Here is a 5,650-nt window from a genome sequence, read left to right on the forward strand (position 1 = left end):
TTCATCCAGAACGGCCGGGAGCAACATCCTTTCCTTTTGGAATCGGGTTACAAATTCCCCCAGCAATTCGGACTCTCCTTGTGCAATCCTGAATATATCGGCCTTTCCGGCATGCACCTTTGTGACCCTAGTATGGTCCTTAATGAAAGAATCCACGAGCATCTCGAAGGAGTCTATGGAGTCTATGGAATTCGCGAGCACCTCGAAGGAGTCTATAGAGTCTCTCCGAATTTCTTTAGCAAAACTGACACGATCTCATCGGGAGCCAATCGTTCCCTTTAACTACCGTTGTATATGTGGTGATATGCTCTTGAGGATCTAAAGTCTTATCATATTTCAGAACTTCTGACACTTTAAACCGCTTCGGGATCAATTCTGGTGTCGCGCTTGGTTTGTACGGCAACTGATTTTACTTCTTTGAGTCTGGCTCTTTCAGCACTAGTGGTGCGCCCGGGATTTAATCCATGTGGGCATTCACTTCCCTCATAAACTGTAAGAGTTCATTTTTTAATGGATCACTCTCGTTGTTGTGATCGGAACAGTTTCCCCCGGCCCATCGAAGCTGACCTCGCCCCTCTGGGTATTGTTGTCGACTCTTTGCGTTGTTTGATTTGTGGGAGCATTTGGAGGAACTGGACCTCGTCCATTCGCATTATTGCAAGCACCCGAAAACACTTGCTTCAGTTCCGTCGCAACCTTATCCTACCACGTGAGATGACCCAAAATGGCCTCCTGTTGCTCCTGCAACACCCATACCGCTTCGACAACGTGCTCTTCTTCAGCATCATCGTGAGTCGCCTATCGAACATGTCGCGAGTACCGCTTGTCGTGGACCGGAGTGGCCTCGTCCCCCTCCTTGCGGGTATCACTAATTGAATCCTCATGCCGAGGCTTATTTCCTTGGGCCTCAAGGTTGTGTGTGTTGTTAACACCATTATCTGTCATTTTCTATGATTTTTTTCTAAGATCAAATAATCAAACACGCTAGTAAAAGAGGTAAGAACCAACTTAATTACACAACTGTCTAAGCCCCACGGTGGGTGCCAAACTGTTTACCCGTAAAACGGTACTATTGAATTTATGCGTGGTTTATAGACAAGTGAATTAATTTGATCCTGAAATAATATATGAATTAGATAAAAATACTACACTTAGCCTTGAGATAGAGATAGAATAGCAAAAATAGCAATTACGGGAGCAGGGCCTCCGGGTACAACAACAATGATGTTAGTAAACAAGAAGATAAATTAATATTGAGCTTTGAACAGAGTATAGCGTATGTTTGCCAGAAAATTCGTGTCCTTCACAATGATAATGAAGCTCACTATTTATAGTTGCACCTAGGGAACAAAGTCCTAGGATCAAACCCCTCTTTAATGAAAATTGTGAGAGTCATTGAAGAATGTGTAACGGTTAGTGAATGTCATATTTCTTGTAACAGGCCGTGTATTTAATGCTATATAATATTCCTTATTAAATGCTACTAGGTGGCAAGCATTTATTTAATCTTTGTGAGTATAATTCTCTCCGGTAACAAACGGGATCGTTGTCTTCGGATTCAACTATCTTCTGTTTTCGGCTCCACGTGTCACTTCCTCATGCGATCATTTAATATAAACATATTTTACCCTATACAATTAGCAAGAGTTTACAAATGGTCATGTAAAAGATTGATAATCTTTTTGGAATAATTGCACTTTTGTTCCCTCAATTATATATGAGTAAAAATTATATATAATTACAACCCACACCACAACTTTGCATTCTATATAGTTCCGGATCTTCTACTGCTAATATTGTGTGATTTTTTAATTATTGCGCACAACCAACTTAAATCGATCATACGCATTTCTGTTACAGCAATAAAAAAGCAAATCAGCCACAATACGATTGAAAAATATCCGAATTTTCTTCTTTCCAAATTCTAAATAGCTGCTACAATTCATGGTTTGGTAGAAAAATCAACAAGAAAATCAACTTTATACATAATTTATTCGAGAAAAAGTAAGAAAAATACAAAAAAATTAATTTCAACTTTAACTGTACATGAAATGTATACCAATATTTCACCAACACGAATAAACAAAAGTATCGTTAACAAAAAACACAGAGAATACGAATTAAAAGCAAAAATAAAAATCACAGTAAAATGTACCCAAAACAAAAGCAAAAGGAAAAACATCAAAACAAAAAACTAAAAGCATGCAACAAAACTAAAATCACTATAGTGAAAGAGGAACTTACTTCAAAAGGATCACTGCACCAAAATCGAACATAAATCACGAACAAAAAGAGCAATGTTGATAATAGTGTTTACACACTAAGCATATAACAATATACACTTATTAGAATTTTATATAATATTATATATGAAAACTAGATTTTAGCGTCAACTTTCTTTTTCAACTTGTATGATTCCCAAAATCAACGTTAATCAAACTCAAATCAATCCAGCCCTCTAGATTCAAGTTACTAATCTTTTACAATAATTTTTAATTTTACCCAATCATTTTAGAATAAGATTTTTAGATCTGAGTTGAACTTCGAGCTCTGAAGCTCTTCGATGCAATAAAACTTCATATTTGGATATCCATCAATCGAGATTCAATTTTCTAACTCATATTCGATACCTAATAAAACAAAAACCATGAAAGTGAATCGATCAGCAATTACAGAGTAATTCGGGGTGCAAAGTCATCAACCATGAAGGAGGAGAAGAAAGAAGAAAGGAGAAAAAAATAACCATAGAAGTGATTCTTTAATGCTGAAAAATTAAGTTATATACCAAGTGCGTTAAACCAAGTAAGAAGGTAAAATATGGAACTAATTTGATAGCAATATTATGCTTGTTGAAAAAGAGGATTATTATTTCCTCAATTATAAATTCTTTAAACATATTTAGCATATAAGTAGTTAAAAATGAGTCGTTTTGGTCCTTGTATATAGAAACGATGTTACATTTCGATTATTGTTGAAATTAGAAAAAATTACATTCTATGTCAGCCGGTCCAATCTCAGAACCAAAAATAGCTTATATTTTAATACTTTACCCGATATAGCCTATTTTATAGATAATGCATAAAATTGATTTCATCGGTTAACCTAGCGTGGAGAAGAGAACTAGACAGCCTCCTTTATTCATTTTTTCTTCTTTCTTCAACTTTCAGAGTGAAGTCAATCGAGAGGTCGCCGGCAAAGTTAACGATGTCATCGGAAAATAAATATGGCGGTGGAAAACATCCTTTACCCATTTTTTCCCTTCAATTTTCAAGGTAAAGAGGTCGACGACAAAGTCAGTGAAGTCATCGGAAAATGAATCTCCGGTGGTCGACGATAATTTCAGACAATTTTCAAGTTATTGAGATGATGTTCCAGTTATTTTTCTTCTTTTATAAAATAATTTCATCTCCATCTTCTCTCCTCTTTAATTTTCAGATCTAACTTCCTCTGAAAAACTCTCTTTTGATATTTTGGTACTGAAATAGAGGTGTAATACTGAACATAAGATGTGTTCTGGTATAAATATTGTGTAACCACTATTTATACACACTTATACATTATTATATAATTGTGTATAAATGTGTATATTTATATATAAATGTGTATATATGTTCATAACATCACATAATTATTTATTTCTCAATGTATAAGGATATATATACATTGTCATTATATAAGAGGCCTCCATGGAAGTTTGACACTTATCTTCTTCTTCTTTCTCTTATTCTTTTGATATACATTATTATACATTCCATATACAAGTTTATACATAGTTATACATCATTATACATGTACTGCATATGTATAATCAAATTAATTTTTTTCATGTTTTCTTACTTTTTCTAGAATAATTCATGTATAAATCTACTTTCCTTTTTGATTCTCCGTCAAATCAAGAACTTGCAGCAATTGTTTTTAAATTTTACCATATAAGTAGAATCAGCGAAAAATTGGGAGACAACTTGCAGCACTAAAGACAAATTGGGGGAGAAAGATAAAAATTAGATGACGGAAGAATTAGAAAATCTCTACTTTATCTAAATAAGATAATTGTCCTGATTAAACTCCGTTGCCGAATAAAAAAGCTAGAAAATACTCGTTTTTCAGATATTAGCCTGTTATTTTTGGGCTACAGATTTGTAAAGTTATGACTGGGCTATTATGTTGCANATCTCATTGGACCACATAGATCCATATGAACCAGTTCCAACGTCTTGGACGAACTTACCATTTTCTTGGATTTGAAGGATGACTTTACCTGCTTCCCCCTTGCACATGCCTCACAAACTTTGTCTTCCTTGAACTTGATATTAGGTAACCATATAACCAAGTCCTTGGAGACTAATTTGTTTAGCTGATTTAGACTTATATGACCAAGTCTTTTGTGCCACAGGAGGGGATCACTAACCAACACACTTAAACAAGTGAGTTCATTTTCTGAAAGAGTGGACAAATCTATAATGTAAATACTGTTAACTCTTTTTCCCTGCAAAACAATCTTGTCAGTGATAAGGTTAATCACAAAGCATTTGGTGGAGGTAAAAGCCACAAGGTTACCTTTGTCACACAATTGTGACACACTTATTAGGCTATATTTCAAGCCATCTATGAGGTAGACATTCTCTATAGAATGAGAATCTGATTTGCCTACCTTTCCAACCCCAATGATCTCACCTTTCTTTCCATTACCAAAGGAGACATTACCTCCCTTTAGGTCCTCAAGTTAAAGGAACTGGTCCTTGTCCCCAGTCATATGTTTTGAGCAGCCACTATCCATATACCATATTTGACTCCTCCCTTTCACTTGGACCTGCAAAAGGAAATCAGGGGTTAGTCTTAGGAACCCAAACTAGTTTGGGTCCCTTTCTATGGGCAAAAGGATGAATCAGATTCTTTCTTGCCCAACTAGGCAGCTTGTGCTTTTCTTGAACAAAAGCTTTGTTTCTTTGACTGGCCTTTTCTTTTGCATTACATTCATATTTGTAATGGCCAGTCTTACCACAATGTGTGCAGATTTTATTTTCAGGAAGAGTGAGGTACTTGCTTTTTAGATCCCATTTTGGAGCTTGAGTCCCATAGCCAAGTCCTCTTTTGTTACTGCTATGATGCTCTTGCAGCCAGGAGAGAGCATCAGAAGCCTTGTTCCACTTGCAAGTTCTGTCTAGTTCATGTTTTACCTTTCCTATATCTTCTTTCAAGACTTTAATGAATTCATCTTTCTTGTATAATTCATCTTTCATTTTTCCCAAATTTTCTTCTAGAGTGAGGTATGTGTGATCAGCTTTCTTCTTTCCTGTTCCTAATTTCAGTTTTAAGTTTTCAGACCTAAGCTCTAGGACACTGTTGTCAAGTTCAAGAACTTGGTTCTTCAACTCAGCATTGTTGTTATCAATCTCATTTGCCCTAGACTCTAGATTTTTACATTTTGCTTTTAGGATCACACATTCCCTAGACAGAACTTCCTTCTCATCATTAATTATCTCAGACTCATCAAAGAAGTCTATTAATAACTCAGCCAGCCTTTCTTTAGACAAGAATTTAATCTTGTCTTTGAGATGAAGAATACTTACCTCTTGTTCATCATCTGATTCTCCGATGGCCATTAGTGCTTGCTCCTCCTCAGGTTCATCTTCTGAGTCTTCATCTGAGG

Source organism: Nicotiana attenuata, unplaced genomic scaffold (assembly GCF_001879085.1).
Source record: "Nicotiana attenuata strain UT unplaced genomic scaffold, NIATTr2, whole genome shotgun sequence".
In the NCBI taxonomy this organism is placed as follows: Eukaryota; Viridiplantae; Streptophyta; class Magnoliopsida; order Solanales; family Solanaceae; genus Nicotiana; species Nicotiana attenuata.